Source organism: Condylura cristata, unplaced genomic scaffold, assembly GCF_000260355.1.
Source record: "Condylura cristata isolate star-nosed mole 26May11 unplaced genomic scaffold, ConCri1.0 scaffold00056, whole genome shotgun sequence".
NCBI lineage: Eukaryota > Metazoa > Chordata > Mammalia > Eulipotyphla > Talpidae > Condylura > Condylura cristata.
In genome coordinates, this window is record NW_004567157.1 from 1,244,612 (window position 1) to 1,257,446 (window position 12,835).

Genomic DNA, 12,835 nt, shown 5'->3' on the forward strand with positions numbered 1-12,835 from the left:
AGATGTCCACTAGACCCATGTTGTCCAGGTCCTTGTTCAGAGCTTTAGTGTCCTTGCTTATTTTTTTGTTTTGTTTTGTTGATCTGTCCATTGTTGAGAGTGGCATGTTGAATTCTCCTACTATGTATGTATTTTCTCTGATATACATTTTCATAGATGATAGTATTTTCCTAATATATTTTGGTGCTCCTTCATTTGGTGCATATATGTTGATGACTGTTATGTCTTCTTGTTGTATTGTCCCCTTAATCATAATGTAATGGCCTTCTGTGTCTCTTTTACATATTTTAGTTTGAAGTCTGTTTTGTCTGATATATCTATTCCTGCCTTCTTTTTTGGTCCATTTGCTTTATAGGATTGTTTTCCATCTGTTTATTTTTAATCTGTTTTTATCTTTAGTAGTTAGATGTATTTCCTGTAGAAAGCAGATCATGGGTTCTGATTTTTAATCCATTCTGCAACTCTGTGTCTTTTTATTGATGAGTTAAGCCATTTATATTTAGAGATAATATTGATATACTGACACCTATATTTCCCATTTTGTTTGTCCTTTTGTGCTTTTATTCTTTGTTTTGAATTTTCTTTTTCATTCTTTTGTTGGATTGGTTTGAGTACTTCTTGCAGTATTTTTTGGAGTGGGAGTTTAATCATGACAAAATTGTGGAGTTTTTGTTTGTCTGAAAATGTCTTTGTTCTTTCTTCATAGAGGAAGGAGAGCTTTGCAGGATAGCATATTCTTGGTTGGCATTTGATGTTTTGTAGTTTGTTGAGTATGTCCCTCCACTCTCTTCTTGCCCATAGAGTTTCTTCAGAGAAGTCTCATGTCAGCCTGATTGGTTTCCATTTATAGATTATTTGTTTCTTTCCTCTTGTCATCCTCATTATATTTCCCTTGCCTTGTATTCCTGGTAGTTTTACTATGATGTGTCTTGCTGTATTTCTCCTATTGTTGTGGTAGTTTGGTGTTCTTCTTGCTTCTTGGATGTCTACTTTCATCTCCTTCTTCATATTAGGGAAGTTCTCTTCTATTATGTCTGTGAATATTTTCTCGATTCCTGGGCCTTTCTCCTCACCTTCTGGGATACCTACAACTCTGATATTTCCTTTTCTCATGGTGTCAGATAGCTCTTGAAGTGCTTCTTCATTCCTTTTCCTTTTTACTTCTCTTTCTGTTTTGATTCTATTTATTTCTGCATCTTCAAGGGTGCTGATTCATTCCTCCATTTCATATACTCTGTTTTCATTATTTTTTCCAGCATTCTTTATCTCCTCTAGTGGCCTTCTCATATCCTGCATTTCTTTTTTTTTTTTTAAAAAGATTAATTTATTGTGCATACAGAACTGGGGTACAGGCCAGAGGGTTAGGGGCAGTGAGAGAATTCACCAGAGACAGAGTGGGGAGCGGAACAGGCAGATCTTCGAAGTACACTGCTGAGGGGAGCAGTGGGAGGGTTTGGAGAGGTCTCCCACACCATGTGGGTCACCTCCGGGGGGCAGGCGGGGATCAAACTCATGCTGAGGTGGCTTTAGCTTTTTAGTGCTGTGATTTAACCCACTGCGCCACCTTTTTATGGTCTTGTTTTCTTTCTTCAATTCATTGATTTTTTTTTGTCTCATATCATTTTTTTCCCTTTTCATTTCCATTCTTCAATTCATTGATAGCTTGTTTCATATCATTATTTTTTTCCTTTTCAACTTCTTGTAAAATTTTTTATCATGATGATTCTAAATTCTTTATCTGGTAAGCTGAGCAGTTCTTCTATTTCTTTGGTGATTTGGTGACTTGTGGTGACTGATCTTTTTGTGATGAACTTAATCCCTTTTGACATTGATTCGATATTTTTGTGTCTTCTCTTCCCTGTTGTGTATTCTCTAATATTTTCCATTCTCTGACACACAGTGTTGCTAGTATTTGCCGGCATTATTTCTGTGTTTTCCTTCTGGATAGTGGAGGGAATTCCAGACACTTCAATTGTGGAGGATATTCTGAGCTGTGTTTTATTTCAATATCCTCCTTTTTTCCAGCCCCCACTGTGTGGAATTGTATCTGTATTCTCAGCCACTAACAGCCAGGGGTCCCTGGTGGTGTTCAGCTTCATCTGGTAACAACAGGTTGAGTCCCTCAATAAATGCCTGAATATGCGGATTTTCTTTGTTGAATTTGTTGCTTCTTCTAGGCATGTCTTGGCAAAACAATGGAGTTAAGAGGGAGTAGGGAGTGAGATGATAAGTTGTGATAGGGGAGGATGATATGGAAATGTAAAAGGTAGTAAATTGATTGGAGGAGGTGAAGGTTAAATGGGGAAGTGGGGGAGGAGGAGAAAGTGGAGGGAAAGTGTCAGAATGAGAAGAGGCAGCAGAAATAATAATGTTGGAGGGGAAGGAGAAATTTATAGGAGACAGAAAACCAGGGTAAGAATGAAGGAAGAACACAGAAATCTACTAGCTGATTAGTACACGAACCAAACAAACAAACAAATGACAAACACCTCCCTGGTAAAGGGAGAATTGTCTCTCAAAGTCTGGTGGCTCCCAATTAGCTAGTCCTTTTGGTTTTATGCTGGTCCCCCGTGGGATATCTTATGTCTGGGTGAAGTAGCCTTCTCCGAATCTGTAGTTTCGTTTGGCTTTCTTTTTTTGTCCCCTGAAGTAGTTGGCTAGTAAAGAAGTTCCTGGGGTTTCTTTCCACCCAGGGTCTCCTGGAATCTAGGAGCCTCTTGTACAACCACTGGCCCTGACAGGTTCCTCTTGGTAACTCTAGTTCAGGCAGTGGTGGGGGCTGGGAGTGTGTGCAGGGAGTGTAAAAAGGGCTGCAAGCCTCCCAGCTGTGCCAGCCACCAGTCCTTCCTCCCCACCTTCCCACCTCCCCACCTCTAGGGCTCTATGTGCCCACTCCAAGCAGTCTTTCCCCTTGGGGTCCACTCACTGAACTGAGTTACCTCTCTTTACCTCCAGGGTTTTACCTGAAGGTTTTATGTGTAGATGAGGGAAGCAGGCAAAAGAACAGCAAGCCTCCAGTCTGTGGCACTTCTTAGTGCCCCTCTATGCTTGGATTTGCCAGTGGTGGGGTTGGGGGGCCATGTTCGAAGTGTTGTAGTCCTCCCTGCAGCTGGGCCTATAGTAGAGCTAGTCCAGCAAGTTTTCTTTACCTCCCTCTTCTGTGTGCTTAATGGCTGCAAGGCTCCCAGCCTCTGCAGTAGGAGTGGGGTACCGGGAGTGCAGAAGGTCTGCAAGCCTCCCGGCTGTGCCAGGGGTCAGTCTTCCCTCCCCACCTCCAGGGCTCTGTGCACACATAAGCAGTATTTCCCCACTGCTTGGGGAACACTCACAAAGCTGAGATGTCTCTCTTTACCTCTAGAACATTACCAGCAGGTTTTGTGGGTAGATGTGGGGAGTGGGCAGAAGAGCAGCAAGCCTCCACTCTGAGGCACTTCCTAGAGCCCTGGCACCTGGGTGCTCCCAGATCTGAGCTCCCCACTGGCTAAGTCTCTTTCAGTTATCTTTCCTCTAGTGAGTCCAGGGTGCTCTCATTTGGGTTGAAACTCGTAGTACATAAGTCTATGGACTGTTTTGAGTCTTTTCTGTGCTTTGTGAGCTTGGAGGCAGTGAGTTCAGCGTCTTTTCTCTGCCACCATCTTGCCAGAACTGGTTTTATTTTTGTAATTATTATTTTAATCTGGGCCATTCTCACAGGTATCTCATTGTAGTTTTGATTTGCATTTCCTTATAAGTGAGGATGAACAATTTTTGAAGTACTGTTGGTGATCTGTATGTTTTTATTTGAGAAGTGCCTGTTTATTGCTTTTGCCCATTTCTGGATTGAGTTGTATGTGTATGTTTTGTTTGTCTGATATTGTTGAGTTGTATGTAAATCTTTCCATTTTTTTTCAATATCAAACCCTGTTTAGATGTATGGTATACATATATTTTCTCCCTTATACTGGGGATCATTTCATTTTGCTTTACAAAAACTTTCCAATTGTTTACATTCTCCTTTGTTTTCCTTTTTGCTGTAGATGAGACTGCAAAGAGATTTCTGAGGTTAATATCATGGAGTATCATAAATGTATGCTAAATCTTGTTGAATACTTTTTTGGCATCTGTTAATATGACCACATACTTTTTGCTTTTCTTTTGGTTGATATGGTGAATTATGTTGGTTGATTTTCAGATACTGAACTCTCCTTGTGTCCTAGTATAAATCCCACTTGGTCATTGTTAGGTTCAGGGAAGCCCAGGGGGAAGATAAGGACCACCCCAGGGCAGAAACTTAAAGACCCGGAACCTGCCTAGTGACTAAGCATCACCTGACAAGAGCAGGAAGAAGGGCCAAAAAACATCGGTAGCATGAAAACAAGAAGAAAAACAACCCCAAATAGGGCAAAGTGTCCCACTAAGGTGGTCCACCCCATAATTGTATAAAAAGCCTGCTTCTCGCCAGTACCATTGCAATACCTACCATACCTACTTGTGCAGGTGTTGCCAGAGAGCGCAATAAACTTCCTTCTTTGACTCTTGCTCTCTTCTCTTTCTTACTCGCCAAACCTTTTAGTCATGGTGTATAATTTTTTCAGTGAATTGTGGATTCAGTTTGCTAAGATTTTATTGAGGTTTTAATATTTGTGTTCATTAGACTGGTCTATAGTTTTTTTTTTCTTTGCATTGTCTTTGTTTGTCTTTGGTATTAGAATGGATGTTGACCTCATAAAATATATTTGGTAGTATTCCTTCCTTCTCAGTGTTTTGAAACATTTGAAAAGAATAAGTATTATTTTATCCTTGAATAATTAGTAAAATTCAATTGAGGAGCAATCTATTCCTTGACTTTTGTTTTTTGGGGAGCGTTTTGATTAATGTTTCAATTTCCTTGCTTGTGGTTGGTTTAGTTTTTCTATTTCTTCCCTATTCAGTCTTAAATGATTGTATAATTCTAAGACTTTGTTTCATCTCATCTAGGTTGTTGAATTTGCTCACACATATGTATTCATTTGTCTTATTATTTTCTTAATTTCTGCAATATCTGTTGTAATTTCTTTTTGGTTTCTGATCCTACTTATTGACAGATCCTAGAGGATTGTCAATTTTGTTTATTTTCTCAATCAATTAGTTTTTAATTTCCTTAATCTTTCTATCCTTTCAAAATTTCTAATTCATTTATTAGTTCTCTATTTTTATTATTTCCTTTTTTCTATTAGTTTTTGCATTTTTGCAAGGTTGTTTCTTTGTGCCCTTCCCTGATTAATGTGGGCCTATATTACCACACACTTCCCTCTTATACTATTTATGCTGTGTCCCATATATTCTGGAAACTTGTGGCCTCACTGTTATTTTAAACTAATTACTATCTGATTTCTTCTTTGATTTCCTCATTGATCCAGTGGGTTTTTGTAATGTGTTGTTCAGTCTCCACATATTAGATGTTTTCTGATTTTGTAGTTGAGTTCATCTATGATATCTTTATGGTCTAAGAAGGTACATGGTATAATTTTAGATTTCATGAATTTCTTACATTGTCTTGTGGCTTAATATGTCACCAATCCTGGAGAACTTTCTTTGTGTACTTGAAAAAAAAATGCACATTCTGATATTTTTTGATATGCAGAAACCTATACATGCCTATCAGGTCCATGTTGTCTAATTCTTTTTTAAAGTGTTATTTTCCTACTCATTGTTTTGTGTTATTGATCTGTCTACTAGTGAGAGCTGGGTGTTAAATTCTTCTACCACCATTTTTCTAATATATGTTTCCTGCATTTATAGTAGTTGTCTAATGTATTTCACTACTCCTCCATTTGGTGAGTATATGCTGATAATTGTTATGTCATACTAATGTATTGTTCTCTTAATCATTATGAATTGTCCATCCTTGTGTTTTATTACCTATCTTTTTAGCCAGAAATCTTTTTTATCTGATATTATTAGGGATGTCTCCACCTTTTGTGGGGCTCCATCTGCTTGTAGAAGACAATAATCGTTTTTAAACAAGATTTATTTACTTATGCATGCAAAACCTGGAATAAAGGTCAGAGGTATGGGGGTAAGAGGATTCACCAGCACAGAGTGGGGAGCAAAACAGTGGATCTATTAAAATACACTGCTTAGGGGAGCATTGGGTGAGAAAGGAAAGGTCTGCTGTATTATGTGTGTTAGCTACCTGGCTGGGGATCAATTTTTGTTAGCTTCATAGTGCTGTGTTTTAACACTTTACACAACAGGAAGGGCCCCAATGAGTGATTTTTGTGTTGTGTCAAATCTTGTGTTGAAAGATTTAAGCTTTTCACCATTGACTGCTGGCTTATGGTATATGAATTTTATTTTATTGAGGTAAGTTCATTCTATTTACATCTTATTAAGAATGTGTATAATAACTCCAGAATATTATCCAATGCTTTATGTGCATTGGTATAAGTGTGTCTTTTATCATTCCTTTTGTTGATGTGATGTATTATATTAATTGATTAAACTACTTTAAACCACCCTAGCATCCCTGTGATAAATAACATTAGATCACAATGTATAATTATTGTGGAATATGTTGAATTCAATTTGTTAGCATTTTATTGCAATTGTTGGTATTGATGTTTATGAGGGATAGTGGTCTCTAATTTTATTTTCATGTGTTTTCTTCTGGTTTTGGTACGGTGGTAATGTTGGTATTATGGCATTGTATTCTTACTTGATATGTAGAAACAATTATGCATGGTTTCATAAAACTACATTTGTAAAGTCATTTGATTTGGGGCTTTTTTTTTCCCCCTGAGTTTTCTTTTTTACTGTTTCAATTTCTATGTTTAATGATTGGTTTGTTCAATCCATCTGTTTCTTCATAAGTTAGTCTTGGTAGACTTTTGATCTGGAGATTTTTCCATTCCTTTGAGATTACTAAATTTATTGGAAAATGTTGTTCTTAGTAATATCTTATAATCTTTTGTATTTTCGTGCTATCTGTGGTGATTTTGCTCTTTAACTTATGATATTGTATTATTTACTCTCTTCATTTTATTGTTAACCTAACTTAATATTTATCTATAGTTTTATCTTCTTGAAGAATTCACTGTTATTTCCAAAGATTTTTTTTTGTATATTCTTTTGATATATATTTTCATTTATTTCTGTTCTTTTATTATTTCTTTCCTTCTACAATTTTTGGGTCTTTTTTGTCCCTTTTTGTCAGATTCCTCTACATGTGATATTACATTAATTATTTGGCATTTTTTTCTTCCTTCTTAATGTGGGCTTGCTTTGCAATTATTTTCCCCTTAACGACCACTTCTGCTTTCTCCAATAGATTCTGATAGCTTGTATTTCAATTTTGTTCACTTCAAGGGTTTTTTTTTTTCAAAGTTTTGCTTTGATTTTCTCTTTTATTCAATACTATTAAGTAACATGCTGTTAAGTCGTCATATAGTAATGTTTTTACTGTGCATGTTGATAAATAATTTTATGGCATTATGGTGACAGAGAATTCTTTTTATCTATATCTTTAGATATAATTTTTATCTTTGTATTTTTATTGACAATGGACATGTTACCCAATATGGTCTATACTTTAAAATGTTCCATATTCACTTGAAAATAGTGTATATGCAGTAGGTTTGGATGAAGTAGTCTATAGATATCTCTTTGACTTGTTTGTGTAACTCCTTATTTAAAGCTACTCTTTCTTATATTTTGTCTTGATGTGTGCATTGTTGTAATTGGGGGTATTAATTTCTCTTAGTATTACTCTATTTTCATCAATATCTCTTAATTAATGTTATTAATTGCATTATGTGGTTTGGTGTTCCATCGTTAGGTGCATGTATATGATTAGTTTTATTTTTACTTACATTAGACCCTTAATAATATCTCTTATGATCTTTGTGAGTTGACAGTCTATTTACCAGGTATAAATATAGCTGTTCTTTATTTTTCATTTACTGCCATTTGCTTGTAAAACCATTGTTCAACCTTTAATCTATATCTATGCTTGCCCTTGTTGTTAAAGTGAATTTCTATTAAAGATAGTTGATTTTGTTTTGAAATCCATTGAGTCACTCTACATCTTCTGAGTGTTGGTTTCAGGCCATTTGTGTTTAAGTTGATTTTTCTTTTTTTTTAAAGATTTATTTATTTGTGCATACAGAACTGTGGTACAGGCCAGAGGCTCAGGGGCGATGAAAGGCTTCACCAGAGACAGAGTGGGGAACAGAAAAGGCAGATCAACAAAGCACACTGCTGAGGGGAGCAGCGGGTGGGTCAGGAGAGGTCTGCCACACCATGTGGTCACCTCCGGGGCAGGCGGGAATCGAACTCATGCGGAAGCGGCTTTAGATTCTCAGTGCTGCGCTTTAACACGCTGCACCACCAGGGAGGGCCTAAGTTGATTTTTAAGGCATAAATGTTAATTGCTATTTTATTATGTTTTTCTTTCCTTCTGTCTTATTGTTTGATGGACTTTTATTGTTTTGTTCTAGTTTCATTTTCATAGTCTTAAGTTACTTCTACCCCTTTTGTTTGAGGATTCTACTGAGGTTCTTCTATGATGGACTATTTATATGACCCATATGAAGGACTGATCTCTTTCTGGTTCTTATGGTACATATTGTTACTTTCCTTCTCTTCCTTTTCATGTTAAATTATTTAGGTATCTGTTGACTCAGCTTTCATTGTTCTGCTGTTTTATAATAATGTCTTTTACATGTTACTTGGTATTGATAAATTGCTTTGTATTTTGCTTTTCCATGAAGCTCTTTATTTTCATCCTATCTTGACTGTTAATCTTGCGTGGGTAAAGGATTCTGGTCTACAGGTATTTTTCTTTATGTATTTTAAATGTCTTTTCTGCTCCCTTCCTACTTGCAATGTTTCTGGTAAAAATGCTGTTGACAGTTGGATTGGTGTTTCCTCATAAAAGTTACCCTTTTTGTTCTTCATATTTTTAATATCCTTCCTTTTACATTGTTTTTCACAGCTTTATTATTATGCGTCTTGGTGTATATAGGTCTAGCATTATTTTCTTTGGAACGTTTTGGGCCTTACAAATCCCAACTTCTGATTCATCTCCCAGAGGAGATAGTTAGAAAAACAATATGATAAATTGTACTAGAATCTTTGGATGGTTAGGATATCAAAAATGTTTATTCCCTCTCTTATGTTCCCTTGGAACTTTGCAACTATACTAATCATAAACATAGTTATGCTGCTTCTCAGTACAATGTAAATCTTATCGATCTTGCATTTTCAGTTATATCACAATCCAAACTGTGCTAAATCATTAGTTACTTAAATTCTCTACATAATAATTTGTGGTCAAACATTTAGGTTAATAACATGGATTAAAAAAAATGGAAGTTGGGCTGCAAAATGGATAGTTAGAAACCCTGACTGGCCATTTAGCAAATCAATCAATGGGAAATGAGATTATCCACAGGATCCAACAAAACAGCATCCAAACTGTCATCAATGTAATCATGATTTTGACTAAAAAGGGAGGGGAAGGATTGTTGACCAAAGCTAATAATTAAGTGGGTACCCCACTCCTTTATTTTAACTAAAAGGTACAAGTAAAGAGTCAAGATGCAACTTGTCCAATCCTATGTCCAAAAAATATGTTGTTCTTGTGAAAAAGTAGCATTTTGAAACCTGCTGCCTCTAGGAAAATCAGTAACTTCAATGAAAAACAGATTTTATGACTTAAGGCACTGGTTAAAACTCCAATATCCAAAAGTTAATGCTGAGCATAGATAATTAAATATCAACAATTTCTGTTTTACTCAATGCATAGACAACATCAAATATATAAATCAATCATCTGTCTAGAGCCTTTATTGTTTTGCCTTACAAATTGTATATAATCCTCACTGAGAAGCTCAAAAGTTAGGCAGTTCTCCCAGAGCCATCTGGAACCTGTTTCCAAGCTTGAGTCCTACGTTTTGATTCTTCAATGAATTCATTCAATTTTTAATTGGGTCTATTTATTTAAGCCAACCTTGTATATAGCAGTTGTGGCATATATACACAATAGGATAGAATTTAGCTATGAAAAAAATGTGGTTTTTTATGACAACATGAATGGGACTTGAAGTAATTATGCTAGGTGAAGTCAGAAAGTGAAATAAAAGTACAGGAAGATTGCATCCATATGTGGAATATAATTAACCAAGACAAATGGAGTAACTGAACATAACAAAAATAACTCTCAGACTATGAGATATGCGTTTTGTAGATGACAAATTGACAAGGTAGGGAAGGGAGGGTTTTAGATGTCAATTTGATAATGGAGAATGACACTAGAATATTGGGGGCTTGGGCAGTGAGGTGTAAACACATATCAAAGTATGAAGCTATACTCCTGATGCTTACATAGTATTGTAAACCAATGATCAATCAATAAAATTTTATTACTATGTGGGGTCATATGTAAATTTTCAATGAAAGTAAAGTGCAGTAAAGGCAGTGAATAAATCAATTATGAAGCTACCATGAAGATTAAAAGACAACAGCATCATTATACATAAAAATAATCAAAGATTACTGTGATATAAACAATTAAAAATGGGAGAGACAAAAAAAAAATTTGGTGATGGGAGGACATTAAAAAGATAGACTTTTAGCCAGCCTCCCCCCCACCAGTGGCACAGCAGGTTAAAGCATAGCACTAAAAACTAAAGCCACTTCAGCATGAGTTCGATTCCCAGCCAGGGAGGTGACCCACATAGTGCAGCAGACCTCTCCTGACCCACCTGCTGCTCCCTTCAGCAGTGTACTTTATCAATCTGCCTGTTCTACTCCCCAATCTGTCTCTAGTGAATCCTCTCACTGCCCCTGTACCTCTAGTCTGTACCCTGGTTCTGTATGCATAAATAAATTTTAAAAATCTCAAAAAAAAGATAGACTTTTAAATGACCTCACAATTAAATTGTTAGCAAGTTACAATAAGATGGCTGTTTTGTTGTGGTCACATTGTTCTTTTCCTCCTCCTCCTTAATGTTGAATAATCATGTTAAATGTCTGTTGACTCAGTATCCATTGTTCTGTTGCTTTATAATAAACCTTAAATTAGCATATATATGGCATTATATGTGACTATCATAATAATCTCAAAACAAATTCCTATGATACAAAGGAAAACATAAGTACAAAAATGGAATCCAGGTATAACAGTAACGAACATTATCAAACTGTAAGAAAAAAAGAAAGTGAACAGAAAATAATTACAGGACAGTCAGATGGAAAATAACAAAGTGGCAATAAATATACACTTATCTCTCCAAAGAATACAAAAACACCAACTTGAAGGGATACATGCATACCTCTATTCATCACACTAACTATTTATAATAGTCAAGGTGTGGAAACAATGTAAGTGTCAAATAACAGATGAGTGGATAAATATGGCGCACACACACACACACACACACAATGGAATACTACTTACTTATAAAAAAGATGTAACAATCCCATTTTAACAACATAGATGGATCTGGAGGGGGATATGCTAAATGTTTTATGTCAGAAAGAAAAACAAATACCAGATTATTTCAGTCATATGGATGATAAAGAAACAACATAATGGATCAGACAAAACTAAACCAAAGCATACCTTAAATTTTGACAACAGAAATGAAGCTAACAGAAGAGGAGCACGGTAAATGGGGAGCAAATGGAGAAACCAATGGACTGTGCTGGAGGACCATTGGGACTTTGGTTGTGGGCATATACACATACATCTGAAGGTAATATATAACTATGCCCCTATATCACAGTGTTGTAAACCAAAGTTACCTCGATACAAAATATATAGTTATAAAAGGGAATTTTACATTGATTTTTAAACAACATGGGAATATGAAGTAAATACAAAATATGGCCATATATCCTAGAAGACATATATGGATATCAGGTTGTAGGATATTTCTTATTTTGTTTCCTTTACTTTTTCCCCCCAAGTTTATGTTTTCATATATAGTTTGTTAGATTTTGAAGCAATTCCTCAGTGATGATTTGGGAAATTTTCAGTTCAGTTATATTCAATTTAAGTTGTATTAACTTTATGTTTGTTTTATTTCAGTACTAACCAACAGAATTTTTTGGTTAATGTCATAATACCACTTTATTTTTCAGAACCTTCTTGTAAACAATTTATAGGATTACAATGAGAGTTCTATTGTGCTTTTTAAAAATAAATAAATAAAACAAAGTTTGTATATGAGGAAATGGGAATCCAAGATCCATTCTCTTAAATAATTCTCATTAGTCATAGAACTTAGTTTTCTAGATGATTTTCAAAGAAAAAATATACAAAAATCGCTTTATTTGCTCTTTATCTTAAACAGCAGGATAATACACACACACACACACACACATACACACACACCTGGATCCTCAAAGGGCAGGCTCTGGGCATGCACAATTTTTCCCAATTGCCTGAACTGTGGTACAGACGTGCTGGGCTTTGTTGGCTCCACTGCTAGCCCTAGGGCACACAGCCTGAGGGCCAGCAGATACATACCGCTCTAAAAGCAACAGCCACTGTGTGAGATTTTCCTGCCTACCAGAAAGCATGGCACCTGCTGGTTTACCAGCTGCACAGACATCTTGCAGCCCTAGCCCCTCTCCCAGGACTGGCTTTGTTTGAGCATCAGAGCTCCTGGGGCTCTGGTAGAGTCACTGGCATTTTATCTCTGACAGCCCCAAGCATGTAACCTGTGGGCAGTGTTCAGTCTACTTTGAAAACAGTAGCAGCAGGCCCTTTCCCACCCATAGCTGACAGTGAATGGCCCTGCTAATGTTCTTGTGGCTGGCACAGGCTGCTCTGAAAATTGGGGCAGCAGCAGTAACAAGTGTGTCCTGG